This window comes from Ailuropoda melanoleuca, chromosome 16 (genome assembly GCF_002007445.2).
Source record: "Ailuropoda melanoleuca isolate Jingjing chromosome 16, ASM200744v2, whole genome shotgun sequence".
Lineage (NCBI taxonomy): Eukaryota > Metazoa > Chordata > Mammalia > Carnivora > Ursidae > Ailuropoda > Ailuropoda melanoleuca.
This window is the reverse complement of record NC_048233.1, coordinates 70,388,693-70,404,617: the sequence shown is the minus strand read 5'-3', so window position 1 is coordinate 70,404,617 and position 15,925 is coordinate 70,388,693. Positions and strand designations below refer to the sequence as shown.

Genomic DNA, 15,925 nt, shown 5'->3' with positions numbered 1-15,925 from the left:
CAATTGCTATTGGGATTCATTTTCTGTGTGTGCTCCCCTATGTGCTTGCTTGTCTCTTGCCATTCTCCATGACCACAGCTCCTTCCCACCACAGCAGCCATGATCTGTTTCTCTCCCAAGCTGCAGCTCCACATTTTCTACCTTCTCCAAGTGGCATCTTCTCTACCTTCATTTTTTAAATTTAATTTAATAATGTAATCTAATTTAATTCAGTTAATTAACAAATAGTGTATTATTAGTTTCAGAGGTAGAGTTCAGTGATTCAACAGTTGTATATAATACCCAGGGATCATTACATCACCTGCTCTCCTTAATGCCTGTTGCGCAGTTACCCCAACCCCCCAACCCCCATCTTCTCTACCTTTAATTGTGGAGTTTGGCTATCTCCAGATTGATATCTTGGGTATTTAGGATGATTTGAAATTATCTAGTTGTATTCCTGGGATGAGGCAAACCTAGGGTCCCCCTACTCTGCCACCATCTTCCCCTCCTCTTAGGTATATACTTTCTTTGGCTATATTCCCAAGCTTGATCTGCTCAAACGGTATGAATACGTCTATTACTCTTAAATTTTACTACAAAACAATTTGTTATCAGGGATATACCAACATATACTTTTATAGCTATTCTAAAAGGACAGCATATTTTGTTGTTGCTGTAATTAAGATATTGAACTAAATGTATTTGTGATCTTGGGAAGCAAAATATTTTTTTTAATATAAGGTAACCACATTAAAGATGAGTTAAGGCAGTCTGGTGTTTTCCTTAATAATATTTAAGAAAATTTATCTGAGGAATTTTCTAAATTTTCTGTTACCTCAGAGTACGCTATCTATATTGCATCTGAAGATGACAAACTATTGGAGAGAGTGGAAAAAAATTAAAACTGTAAATTAAATTGGGCGTTTTTTAATTTTGTCCATAACAAACACCTTTTTCCCCTCTTGGCTTTGATTTGATTTTTCTTAGAAACTGGTTTTATTGAAGGATGTCTGTTTTCTTGAATATTGATTTTTTTAAAACATTAAATAAGTGGTATTTTATTACTTTCATTATAATAACATACACTGAAGTCAGAGGATACTAAAATTTCTTTTAAAGTTCTGGAAGTGAGGGGCACATGGGTGGCTCAGTCCGTTAAGCTTCTGACTTTAGCTTAGGTCACGGGGTCTTGGGGTCCTGAAATCGAGCCCCATGTCAGAATCCCTGCTCAGAGGGGAGTCTGTTTGTCCCTCTGCCCCTCCCCCTGCTGTGCGCGCGCGCACGCGTGCGCGCTCTCTCTCTCTCTCAAATAAATAAATATAATCTTAAAAAAATAGTTCTGGAAGTAGAGTGGTTTTCCAGGTGGTAGTTGATGTGTGTGCCACTAGATGGCGATGTGGCTAGCAGTCATTTTGCCCCCTTTTGTAAAAATTAAATTTTCTTGAATATATAATTGACATATAACATTATATTCATTAGGATTGCTTTTAAAAGCCATTAAAAATGAAAAGACAGATGGAATGCTACCCAGATGGATAGATTGGGTGCAACTGACCAGATGGACAATGTTTGTCACTGTTTAAGTTGGCGCCTATGGAAGCCTGGGATTCAGAAACCCACATCTGTAGCTCCATGTCCTCTTAGAGGCCACATGTATTTGCTCAGCATCATGCCCTAAGTGTGCTCCTGTAGTCCCCTGGTCACTGCTGCTAAATGTAAGGAGAAGTCAGGAACCAATTGTGGAAAGACCTAGGCAAACTGACTGCCACCATGGAATAAACATCCCAAAGCTTCCACACACCTGTTAGGAGTATTATCTCTACATAAAAGTTCAGATTTGTGAAGTAATGCAGATGTATTTGTTGGGAGTCTTCCAAAAGCTGGCCCTTCCCCTACTGGAATTGATGGGTACAGGCACCATAATGAAGCCACAAGAGACTTTAAATCATAAGTGCAGTCCTGATGTTTAAAGGGGGTATTTAAACTCCACAGGGATTTCCTTCTACATTCTCCAGTACCTCAGTGGTGAATTTAATAGGTTGATATCCTTTGAACCGACTTCCTTTCTTCTTTATAACCGTATGATTCCACATGGAAAATTAATCTCCCTTGTATCTCAAAAGAACTCTGATTTTTCTACTTTTCATAACATACTTAAAATCTCAGTCCAGGGGCTAGGGTTGTACATTTTACAAAATGACCAAGAGAAAGAAAGAAGTGTAGTCCCTTGCTCTAACCATGTCGGTCCACTTACATTTTTATGGATGCCTCAGTCTCTTTTAGGTCAAAACATCTTTTTGAACACGATGTATTCTTGGCTGGAAATTTCTTTTTGCAAGACCGCTCTACCTCCTCTCCAGCCAACTGTTAAACATCCGTGAAGTCTTTTGAGAAGATTTTTGAGAACCTCATTCCATCTTTATCAAATAGAATGACCTAGTCACCCAGTCCCTTTTTTTGTGTTCCACTGTATCCTAGAAAATGTTCTATTGTAATATTTATATTATATTGATGGCAGGGTTTTTTTTTTTTGTATTTTCAACCTGTTTTTTTGTATTTTGTGATGCCCACAAACTAAAGTCTGTTGGAGTGCCTTATTTGTGCTGCCATTAACTGAACCAGTGGTTCTTGACCCAGGCTAAATAAGAGAATCATTTAGAAAATTGTTTAAAATGCCAGTGGCTGGGTGATTCTGATGTGCAGCAGGTTTGAGAACCTTGGTCCTAAGCCATTGTCAAAAGGCCTGCTTATAGATCCAGCTGTAAAATACTTCTCTGACATAATCACGCCATTCTTTTTTCTCCTCCACTGACAAGCCGAGAGTATCATTTTTGAGACTCATCTCCAGCCCTATTTGACATTCTGCCCATTTCTAACGGAAGACTGAGCACTGCGCAGTCTATTTCCAGAGCTGCCATGAATATTTATACGTTGCCTGCATCTTTACAAATTAGAGAACAGCAAGATGAATGAGAGTAGTGAATCAGAGAAGACACACAGTGTGATGCGGGCAGAAATTTACTATCTCATTTCTATTTAAAACCTGATGACTCAGAGAAGGAGGCAGTCCACTTCCATTTCAGTGAATTCCTTAATGCTCTCCAGCATGGCACTTTGGATTTTTGCACTACTGGGGGTGACTTGATTTATTCCCAAGAAGAATATGCCTATATGGGGGGGGGGTGTACGCGCGCAGGCACGCATGCGTGTGCGTGAGAGTTTGTAGTTAAGTTAGATTATTTTAAAATAAATAGAAAAAAAAAGAAATCACCAAGCTAATTGTTAATTATTTTTGTTAAGCCTCATTATCTATGTTGCCTTGGTGATGGGGATGTACCTCCAACCCCTAATGAGTAATTCTTAAGTCTGACAAAATGTGATTTATTTCTAAATTGACTTTTAATGCCTTTGGTTTGCATTTTCTTCACTTAGCCTCCCAACAATTATTCATTAGATTTTCTTGCCTTTCCATTTTTCTCATGCTCACGTTCAAAATAGATTTTTACAGGAGACAAGTGTCAAGATTTATTGTGGCGATGTAATGATTTGACACTTCTGTACTAGAAGGGCACAGAGACAACAACAATATGCATCCTTTTATCTTCGCTTTTGATTATCTAGCAAATGCAGAGCCATTTAAAAATTGCACATTATAGCATAAAGTAAGGAAAATTTGACCATAATGATATTCACATGCCTCTATCATAAGCGCAATGGTGAAGGCAACACGATTTCATCAGGCAGAAGGCACAAAGTGGGTTGAGCATGGCCTGTGTTATGAAGTCACAGTTCGATACTATTAATTTCAGACTTAAGCTTCGAAACATAAACAAGAATCATGAGGACAGGGTTGCAAATTAGTCTTCTGGGTAAACAGACACTTAATTCCAAAACTTCCATTTTCTCCCCTCACTTTTGACTACTTGGACAGTGAAATGCTTCTTCTAGGTGAGGGTGCACGTTGTCACATGTGTCCGTGCTACACATCTTTGCCACACTCACTAGATGAGGAAGTGCGACTTTTATGGTGGAAACTTGGAAGTTTCCCACGCTTTCAAAACTGGCCATGTCATTAGGCATTTATTCATTAACCAGAGACGTATTGTGTCCATGCTTCATATTAAGCCCTGTACTAAGCACTGAAGCTAAGTCATTTCTTTATTTGGAACTCACAGTCCAGCAGGGAGACAGATGCTAAATTAAAACATGTTATCAAATATTCACTGAAAACCATGATAAGTGCTATGCTGTTGAGGCATCAGAAATTATGACAACCTTAGACAGAGAAACCAGTATTAAGCTGAGGGGTCAGACAGAAATGAATATTCTCTGAAGAAATAATGTTTGAGTTCAGATTTGAAGGATTTTAATACACATGTTTTTGTCAGAATGGATGAGGGGGTTAGGAAATTATTATGGCCAGTTGTATTTTCTATTTCAAGGATCCCCATGTTCTACAAGGGACATTTTACTCATTTTATTATGTTGGTCACTAAAGATGTTTATTGTAAATCTGGTGTCCAAGGAGCCAGCTGGTCATTAATATATTGAGCCAAGCAGCCATGGGACCACAAGGGAAATGACAGAGGTCTGGTTGTGTGGAAGCAAAGGCTGGGACGAGCATTCTTAAACTCATCTTATTGAGGGCATGCTCTCAGGGGAAGGGGAGTGAGGGAAGCAGAATGATTCAGGGAAAAAGGAGCTAAAAGTGTGGTTGAGCTTTAGACCCGTGGAAAGTCTTGGTGCTTGAATTGCACCACATAAAAGGTGGAGGACACGGAAGTTGCCCCCTGGTATCCATCGCAAATATCTATTGCCTGTGTATCTGTGTGTGTGTGTGTGTGTGTGTGTGTGTGTGTGTGTACGAGCGTGCATGCGTGTGGTGGTGGTAGGGTAGAGTAAAAGGGGTAATATTCTTGTATCTCTCAAGAAGGTGACTTCCTTTAGCCAGGGAATTCTTTTGGATTAAAAAAAAAAAAGAAAGAAAAGAGAGCTGCTATCCCACAGCTGATAAAGGGGATCTGGGTGGGACCCCAGCAGCCTCCACCTGAACACTGATTCTCTGGGACCAGTAGCAGTATCACCTGGAGACTTGGAATGAGATTTCCAGATCCCTTCTGAAACCAACTGAATCAAACTCGGGACGGAGCCTGGCAATCTGCAGTCTAACAAGCCTTTCAGGCGATTCTAGTAAATGCTCAACGTTGAGAACCATGGCACCACAGGAAGCATTTAAAATGTCTGGTAAAAAAAAAAAAATTAAAAAAAATGTCTGGTAGAAAGTTCAAGCTCCTCATTAAACCTGCACAAAGTCAATGAAGGGAAATGATCGTAGCCAAATTTCCAGTTCTTTAAAAAAAAGATTGATGTGCTTGTAGGCAGCATCGTCAACATCATAAATGAGTTTGTAGGTATTGCATTGTCCCTTGCATTTTCTGTTGACATTTGATAGTCCCCTGAAGCTTGGCTCAACCATTAGTATCTGGGCTCACACCGTGGACCTCACTTCTCTACTGTGCTGCTGGTGAACTGACCTGGTAAGCAGCCACAAAGATTACTGGCATAGGATGAAATTGGCAGTGTGAGGGGGTAGTTAATCTTAGATCTTTTCTTTTGACTGCCAGTGTGGAAATACATTTTCCAATATTGCATTGTTCCTGAAAGTTCTAGAGGATCTTTGAAACCCAGATGTTGTTTCTTAAATTTTGTGTGCATTTGGGGGTCAATTGTTTGAGTGTAAAACTACAGGTGGTTTTCAATTTATATAAGATCAGTCATGTGTGGAAAATTCACATAAGTGATTTAATGACTGCACAGAGCATTTATTTTTTAAATGTTTTGTCATTTACCACTTTCACATTTATCTCTTTATAATTGGGAAAAGTGTTTCCTGCTGAATTCATTCAAACATTGGTTCAAGTGTATATAAATTGCCTACTATGTGCAAGGCCCCTTGTTAGACGCTGTGAATATATTAGTAAGCAAAATGGATAAAGTTGCTGCTTCTCAAGATGTGTATCATCTGTGTTAGTATCCTGTTGCTGCTGTCACAAACTGCCATCAACTTGGTTAAAGCGACACAATTCTTTATCTTGCATTTCCCAAGGTCAGGCATCTGAATGGATCACTTGACTAGGATGTCGGCAGGGTTGTGTTTTTTCTGGAGTCTCTAAAGGAGATCCCATTTCCTTTGACTTTCCCTGCTTCTAAAGAGGCCTGCATTCCTTGGCTTGCAGCCCAACACCACTCCCTGTCTTCTATTTCTTACTTGCCTCTTTTGCTTGTCAGGATTATTGTGATTACATCGGGTCCATCCAGATAATCCAGGATCACCTTCTACCACATGGTCCCTCATTGAATCACATCTGCAAAAATCCCTTTTGAAAAATCCCATGAGAGAAACATATTCTTAGGTACCAGGGGTTAGGATACAGATATACCTTGTAGGGGAGGGGCTTTATTTCACTTAGTAAATACCATCTCATGGAGATTTCAAAACTATCCTGCAAATAACTATATAATTATTAATTTTGATATGTGCTCAGAAGGAATCATAGGTCAATCATTTATTGGGGGAACCAAGTAATTCTTTTGCAGTAAAGTGAAATTTAGACTAGCATGAAGGGGAGTAAGTGTTCATCAGTCTAGTGGTATAAGGAATAGTATCGAGACCAGAGCCTGTGCCAATAACCTGAGATGAAAACAAGATTGGCTGATGCAAGCACTTGTGACCAGCCTGGCTTGCCCAGGTGCAGGTTAGCTAGGAAGAGAGGGCCCTGGAGAATCTCTAGAGTTAGGGGCACCAGGTCATGAAGGTGGAGGTATGCCCAGGCTTATGCTTCTCATCCTAACGATATTAATTTGTATTTCTGGATATTGTGAATTTTGTAATTAATAAGATAGTCTCTTAGTACCAGCTGCTACTAAATTGTAGTACCACCTGCACCAGGTGGGTAGAATATCGCATTGATCATATTTTTAGCCTTACAGCTTTCCTTCGCACACACTTTTTTTTCCTTATCCTTTCACCTCCCCACTTTAAAAATAACATTGTCATGGAGCTGTTACATTTCTTTTCCTTATAAATCTGTATATACTTTTTCTAAAAAAAGTTATTCCACCATTTTCTCAGCCCAGGATAATCACCTTTAATGATTTGGCGTATAGACTCACAGATAGTTTTCCCAGGTAGATGTGTATTTATAGAGAGTGATGTTTTCCATGCTTTTCTGTAACCTGAACTTTTCCTCTTCACAGTATATGGTGACAACTTCCTCTATCAATCGCATGTGATATTAGTATTTCTGATTTCATTGTAGTGATTTTAATAACGTACAATGACTAATTTGACTGTGTCGTTTCCTACAACAATGTAGCAGCGAGTCTCCTTGTATTATTCTCACACAATAGGTTATGTCTACCCTTGGGATAAATTCCTAACAGTAGGACTATAGGGCCAAAGGCCATTTTTGTTCTTTTTCTGATTTATGCTGTCTTGACATATTTTATACTCCCAGAGAGTGGCCTTAAAATCATTCTGAGCAATGTAGGGTAATTAATTTAAAGAAAACAGCAAAAAAGAAAATATGTCCCATTGTTCTGCTTCTGTATGTGAAGGGACAGTAATGGTGGGGAGAAAGCAGTCATGGAGTTAATTTTTTTTTCCTTTTTTTTTTGTTTTAATGGAGTGGCAAATACTTCCATTTAGGAAAATGGCATTGCCTTTCATTCAGTTATTCAGACCAAAGATCTGGAATCTTCCTTGTTCTCCCTCCCTCCCTCTCCCCCTCTCCCCACATCCAGTCCATTATCGAACCCTATCTAATCTGGCTGCTTCTTACAGTCACCTTTGGTGCTCCCACCCTTGCCCAAGCCACTATCAATGGGCCAGAGCAATGACCATTCTGATCTTTTTTTCTTTCACTCTTGATCCTTTCCAGTTTATTTTCAACACAGAAGCTATAGCTGTGCTTTCAAAATGTCACTCTATTCAAAACCATCTGTTGGATTTCCTTCAGAGATGGGAGGAAGTCCTAGGCCCTTCTCCGGCCCATTCAGGCCTTACCTGTGCAAAGGCTGCTTCTCCAACCTCTGTTCTCTCTTCTCTTCCTCTCCCTTATTCCTCTGCAGCCACCCCACCTCCCTGCTGTTGCCAGACCTGCCAAGCCTGCTACCATGTTAGGGAGTGTATATTTCCTGTTCCCCCCTCCCCTTCCCTCAATTATCTGCGGGCCTTGCTCCCTCACTTTTCTGGATCTCTGCTCAAATATCCTTTGGCCTCTCATCATCACTCTCTATCTCCTTAACTGCTTCACTTTTTCTTGATAGCATCAACTCTTATTTGGAATCATGTTTTCTGTTTACTAATCTGTGTCTTTATTATCTGTTTACTTTAATAAATAGGAACTGTAGGGGGCAGGTACTTTGTTTATATTGTTTGGCCAGTCACGGGTTCATGCAAAGTCTTAGTAAGTATTTGTTGAATGGATGCATATATGCATGAACCAAGTGTGAGGCTTAGATCTAGGGCTAACCAGGTTCCGACCTTAATTCCTTTATTCATCTGGTCATAGATATACTAGGGAATTGAATAATGTAGGTCATGCTTTTGAAGTCTAAATAGTGATTTAAGAAACAAATGCCTTGCAAATTGTTAACATTTCTGATTAAGCGTAGTGTAAGTGTTCAAAAATCAGGTAGGAGGAGAGGAGGGAAAGTAGTAATAAGCATATCTTCTTTCTGGAAACAGGACTATAGAAAGCATCTATTTTCTCGAGGGTCTAGTTTCGTTCTAATTCTTTAAAACATTGTTTCAGCATTTAATTTTTTTTCCTTTTTATAAGTGCTATGGAGTTCGTGTGTGTGTTTCATTAACAAACCATAGCAACTTAACGTGGTTTGAAAAGGCTTTTCAAGTATATTGTCATCCTATATACTGGGAGATGATAGTTTTTAAACACAGATTATTGACTTGAGGAAATTCTTTATTCTGTTCATTTTAAGTTTAACTTTCTTCTCTATGCTGGGTCAACATTCTCCTGACTGAGGTACCTGAGACCCAATTTCCTGTGAGTGTGATGGAGATCAAAGGCATGTTTTGAGAAATGCTAAATGTAGCCCTGGATAATTTTGTATAGCAGCCAGAGGAGGTCTGCATCAGTTCTTAGCCACCCACAAAGTTAATTAAATTTACCCATGTGAAAAGCAAACACCCACCCCAGTTATTTTGAGCTAGCTTGCTGAAACACTGGTTAGATTCTAATGCACCCCACACTTCCCCCACCCCGAATCCACGGGAGCCCATAGCTTCACCAAAAGTTCAGTGTAGACTACGGTTTCTTTTAGAAACACTTCAGAAGAGTTTGACTAAAAAGCTATGGCATTTTTATCACCAAGCTACCTCTACAGTATGTTTTGATGCTGTCTGAGGACTTACTTTTCTTCTATCATTCGTCTGTGGAGTAGAATTAGTTGAAAGACCTGAAGTCCTAGAGTCAGGTAGATCTAGGTTGGGTGAAATCTTCATTTTCCTCCTTATGTGACATTGAGAAAGTCATTTGGGCTCTCTGCATCACCCGCAGGAGAAATAATAGAACCTACATCATAGAATCAGTGGGAAAACTCAATAAGCTGGTATACGTAAAGACGATAATAAGCATATTATAGTTGAGTATTCCTTCCTTCCTCTCTGCCCCTCTTTTCTCTGAAACACGGTGATGTTATTCTTTTGTTCATTAAATAGTTTGTTTTTGAGTACCTAGAGTGTTTCACTCACTGGAGTTTCAGTCTGTGCTATCGTGGGCCTTATGTTCTAGTGAGAGACAATGAATATGCAAACCAAAAGGTAGAGAAGGTGATGTTGGATTGTGACCCATCTTGAAGGATATAAAGTCTGGTCTGAGACAAAGAGTGATTATGAGCAGTAGGAGTGAGTTTGGGTAGCTTGGTCAGGAACAGTTTCTTTATGGAAGTGACATCTGAACCGAAACGTGGGTGGTGTGAACCAGCCCTATGATAAGCAAGAACCACCTGTTGTCAGTAGGGGAGAAGAGAAGTCCATGAAGAGAGAGCATAAAACATTTTGATGTCTTTATGTAACAGAGAGAATATAAGAGAGGAGGAAAGACAGTTACAGAAAGTAGGGAAGAAAACATTGAGGTTAGATCCCATAGACCTTAGTCTGTAGAACAGGAGTTTTGGCATTATTCTGATCTGTACTGGAAAGCCTTCAGAGTGGTTTGAGCAGAAATGTGATAGGATCGTATAAATATTTATTTATTTTAGAGAGAGAGAGCATGAGCAGGAAGAGCAGAGGGAGAAGGTGAGAGAATCTAAAGCAGACTCCCCGATGAGTGGAGTCTGATGTGGGGCTTGGTCTCATGACCCTGAAACCAAGAGCTGGATGTTTAACTGACTGTGCCACCCAGGTGTCCCGGGATCACATTTATATTTTAAAGATCCTTAGGTTAGACTCGATAAGAATGGACTGTGAAGGACAAGAATTAAGGAGGCTGGTGTGAGTACATGAGTCAAGTGTAGTGGGTTGAACAGTGTCCCCAGAATGACATGTCCTACACCTAATCCCTGACCTGTGAGTGTGACCTTATTTAGCGGTAGAGTCTTTGCAGTTGTAAACAAAATAAGAATCTCAGAACGAAATCCTTTTGGACTTATTTGGGACCTAACTCCAGTGGTGGGATTTAAAGGGAAAGGGGGGGGGGCTGAGACACAGAGACATAGAGAAGGGAAAGCCACATGGTGATGGAGGCAGAGACAAAATGTTAGGTCTACCAGCCATGGACCACCAGAGATTTCCAACAGCCACCAGAAGTTAGGAGACAGGTATGGAATGAATCCCTCCAAAAGAGACAACCTTGCCAACACCTTGATTTTTAACTTCTGGCCTCCAGAATTATACAGGAATAAATTTCTGATTTTTTCTAAGCCACAATATTTATAGTAATTGTGAAGGTAGCCCTAGAAAACTAATAAGCAATTGAGAGATTGTTTATAGGAAAAAAATGCAAAATTCCTTTTGGATGATCACAGAGGGGTGGAATAATGAACCCATTTCTTAAAAGGAAAGAAAAAATAGAGCCAGACCCACTTCCCTGACACTATCCACTTGTTTCTCAAAGAGCACTTTGGATCTTACACAATGTAATTTGGTCTTTAAAAAATCAGCAGCATGGTCTCTCGGCTCAATTAATTTGAAAATACTTCTGGATGAATCACTTAGATATTGTTTTATCTTTTGCCTCCAAGATATCATCAGGCTTCAACTTCTGCCAGTTGCCTAGTACTATTAGCCTATCCTACTAATTTGGTCCCAAAGTATGTTTTCTTTGGATTAAAAGAGAACAAATTTATAATCCACACCTTGGCCACAATTAACCCTGACGAGACCATAGTTAGTAGACAGGAGATAAAAATTTCCTTTGTAGGGGCGCCTGGGTGGCTCAGTCGTTAAGCATCTGCCTTCGGCTCAGGGCATGATCCCGGTGCTCTGGGATCGAGCCCCACATCAGGCTCCTCTGCTATGAGCCTGCTTCTTCCTCTCCCACTCCCCCTGCTTGTGTTCCCTCTCTCGCTGGCTGTCTCTGTCAACTAAATAAATAAAATCTTTAAAAAAAAATTTCCTTTGTAAGACTAGATATTTTCTATGTGCCTGGCTATGAGCATTTTCTTTCTTTCTTCCTTCTTTCCTTCCTTCCTTCCTTTCTTTCTTTCTCTTTTTTTCTTTCGTTCTTTCTTCTTTCTTCTTTCTTTCTTTTCTTTCTATGGATTTTCTTAGATATTTGTAGTTATATCAAAAGAAACATCAGATGAGCATTTTAATATTCTTTCAAAGTACAGATGAGTCTTACTGTCATCTTTATCAGGCCCTGAGGAATTATGGTTACTCCCATTGCATTTGCAGATCCCTAATTGCATCAATAACCTAAATTCTAAATTAGTTATTATTAACCAGGTATGATTTGTTGCTGTATATTCGAAGTGGCATTGTACACCAAAATTATTTATTACTAGTAAACAACTATGTGGATAAAGGGATTATGAGAGTCAAAGACAAATTTTTAGTCCAGGAAAAAAAAAATACTACTATGCATTGAGTACTGTACAAAGTGATGTGGGAAATTTAAAATAAATAACAGTTGCCTATATGTAGAGCATGATCGATTTAAGTAAATATACAATTATTATCCCCAGGGCACACTGTAGTATTTTATTAATTATCTATTGCTTCTAGTGCTCTAGTGGCTTAAACGACACACATTGGTGACCTCACAGTTTCCGTAGGTCCTAAACCCAGGCAGAGCTGAGCTGGGTTGGCTGCTTCAGGGCCCCACAGAAGGCAGCAGTCAAGGTGTCTGCCCAGACTGAGGTCTCATGTAAGGTTCAGTTGGGGAATCATCTACTTCCAAGTAGGGACCAAGATCAATGCACATTGTGAAGAAGGGTCAAACTATGACTCCAACACATGGCAGGCCCCTAGCAAGTTTGGGGCTCTTTAAGAGAATGGTATTAACCTCATCTGATATGAAATCACAGCACAGACCTAGGAAACCTGACCTACTGTAATGCAGTTCGGCACTCAGCATTAGCATAGTACAAGTTCAAAAAATAAACATTTGTCTGCACAGCCGCAGTGAAAGGAACCTGAAGCAGTCTTAAGTAGTGGGTGCAAGCAGGGTGGGTGAAATGCATTCAGAACACAATTTGTGGCAGGGAAATATTTGAAGATGATTTATATTGCTACTCTTCCTTGTGCTAATGAAAATAACTAAAATTATTAAGTAATTACAGCATTCCAGGCATTTAATTATTAATTATCTTATTTTATCCTGATAAGGCCTAATTATAGGGGTACTATTATCTTTTTTTCATAGACCGAGTTGGTTATGCAACTAACTTAAGATCACACAGTGAGCAAGGGTAGATCTGGGATTCATAATATATTGCAAATCTGCACCTGTGTCATGACAAAAAAAAAAAAAAAAAAACCCACCATATATTCCAGAAGATTTTTTGGCAGACTCTGAAAGTAGAGCTGTTGGTAGCGGTAGGAGTCTTATCCTTGGGCCCATTACATCTATTGATGGTATGTATAACAGCCCTGCAATGAGGATCTTAATGGGATTCCCCTTTTTTTGGTAAGCAAGCTGAGGTTTGAGAGACTGTCACTTCTCTGAGGTCACAGAGCACAATTAAAAGTTATCTGCATTTTTTACAGTTGATCAGGCTACCCTTCCTAATTATTAGCGGAGCGAAAGAAATTCCAACAAACTTGTAGTCATTGTGGCTTCTAGTAACAGGTCCCTTTCTGGGTTCCCGTGCAGAACAGATATGAATACCCTTTGGAATTATTGGGCTTAGCAATATGTCCTGCTAAATTACAGTGATTTTAGTGCAAGTCCCTTTCTTTCCTTCCCTTTTATGTTGCTCAGTGCAAAAGTACTATCTGCTAGCAGCCAGTTGCTACCATTTTGAGTGCTGAAGGAAATACAGAATGAAAGCCAAAGGCAAATGGAATTTTAGGTCCAGCCCAGTTATTGCTGAGTGGATTAGCCTCTGCATTGTTTACGGGACTGTTTATATATTGCTTTGTACAGTACTTACACCGTGGAGCAGAAACGGTAATCCACTTTCTTTCCCAAGAGGTGAAATTCTCCTTGAACCAACACAACAACATGCATATATTTCATATCAATCATTTTTCATTCAGTCGTGCACTTGCCTAAATTAGATCATTATTAAGCACAGGGAAAACAAGAGAAAGGAGACTTGTGCCTACTAGCCACTGATGGGGACGCCAATTCTGTCACTAAAAAGAAGGCAATCATTTGCATTTTGCCATGTGGGGCTTAAAGCAAGAGATTCAAATTACATTAAGAGGATTTTAAAATCAAGATAAAGCTTTTTCTTATGCACCTCTGTCTCTAGCAATAAATCATGAGAGAACCAATAGAATATTAAAAGGACACCTAATCACATTTCATTTTTAATTTTGTCTGTGTTCCTCCCATTTCAATTGTTCTGTCAAATTCATTCTTTGTGAATAATTAAAATAAAGAGAAGTTTCAAAATTTTCTCTTTTCTTTTTCCTTTGAACAGATTTTGCCCCCCTCCCCAGAATAAAAGTGGTAAAGTCAGAATTATATACCTCGTTAGATTTATGTTTACAAGAATTGCTGATATTGAGAAGCTTTGTAAAGTGTCGGGCAGCCAAACTCTGTCAGAGGTTACTTGTCCTTGGCTAATTAAAATAAGCATTGCATTTGATAATGTTCCCGTATGTTAAGTCTGTTTATATCATTTCCCTCTTCATTGTAGATGATGGGGGTGAATTCATGAGAACGGGGAGGAGGTTAAAGAATCCTGAGCAAACTTGGTCCCCAACAAAATAGTATTACTTATGTTAGAGTTCATAGATAGTAGACTTTATTATCATTTTGCTTAACTCTCTCTCCCAGCCACTCTGTGGTATAAACTAAGCCAGAGGAAAGTAATTGATTTTCTCAGATATTGTGCCTCCTACCCCAAACCTTGTAAAAGAACAATCAAGTATTGAAGAACATAACAATTAAAAAAAAAAAAGCCTATGCCTGTTTCATCTCTGCTTCCAGAAACAATAATGAAATGGTGTTTTCAAGAAGGTTGATGATGCCAGAAGCCGGTGGGGAGTTTCTGCAGCGTCCCCAGCTGGAGCTGTAACTTGTTGGGGATGTATGAGTAAGAGGGTGGCCACACTTCTGTGCGCCGGGACAGACCTAATCTAGATTCCAGGACATTACTTAAAGGTTGAATGCCCTCCATATTCCATTATGCTGATGAAAAAGTATAAAGTTGCTATTTATTTTCTGACAACTAGATTTTTTTCTCCTCTTTCTGTTTCTTCCCTTCTTTCCTCTTCTTTCTCTCTGTAAAACTAGGGAATATTGTCCAGAGTTGAGCTGGAAATTTGGTAAGATTGGGCTTCATGTGTTATTCCGTGAAATTACACAAGGATTACCTGTTTTCTTGTGCTTTGAGGGCAAAATTCTTTTTTTTTAAAGATTTATTTTATTTTAGAGTGTGTGTGTGTGTGTGTGTGTGTGTGTGTGCGCGCGCGCGCGCGTGCGCGCACATGAGTGGGGGAAGGGGCAGAGAATCTCAAGCAGACTCCCCGGGGAGCTCGGAGCCCTTGCTGGGGGGGCTCCATCTCACCACCCATGAGGTCATGACCTGAGCTGAAATCAGGAGTACTGAGGCACCCAGGTGCCCCGAGGTTAGTAAAATTCTTGATTTGACTGGAAGGTTCCCTTTCCAATCGTGCTGCTTCTTTCCACTCATCAGTACAGCTTCCATTAGCTCAGTATTCTCTGTTGCAGAGGGTGCTTTAAATATTGGCCTTCTGAGGAAGAAAGAATATGATCTCTTTTTCATGATTAATGAATTAAAACAATGTCATATTCATTCTTTCTTGTAAGATATTTGGTCATATTTTGACTATTCTGTCCATTCATTAAAATGATGGAAACTTACATTCTGTCAAGGCCCTGTATGAAATGCTGAGGAACAGTAAACCGAAACAGAGTTATGTCCTAACCTTCACAATATTTACCTGCTCTTTTACCTGGTAGCTCTTTTACCCGGTAGCGTGAGGAAAACAGATGACTGTGGGTGACAGGAGACTTGGATTTGCATCCCTGTTTTGACATCTCTGCGACCTTGAACTTCCCACCTCTGGGAAGTTAGATGTCACTTCATGTCATCTCATTGCTCTCTTCTACAACAAAGGTTTGCAATCTTAGGCCTTATATGTGGTAGCATGTAAGTATACCCTAATTTGAATTTGTTGCTAATTCTAAAAATGTATCTTTTTTTCCCCCAATTAGACTGTAAGCTCCTTGAGAGAAAAAGATAAGCCTTAGAGTAATGTAAAGCCATTGTGCCTACCCTA

At 39.5% G+C, this 15,925-nt stretch overlaps 1 long non-coding RNA gene across 1 annotated transcript in view; it reads left to right on the top strand.

The window, feature by feature from the left end:
- Nucleotides 1-15,925, top strand: part of LOC117796738 — a 455,682-nt gene that overhangs the window by 168,841 nt on the left and 270,916 nt on the right. The window lies entirely within an intron of this gene.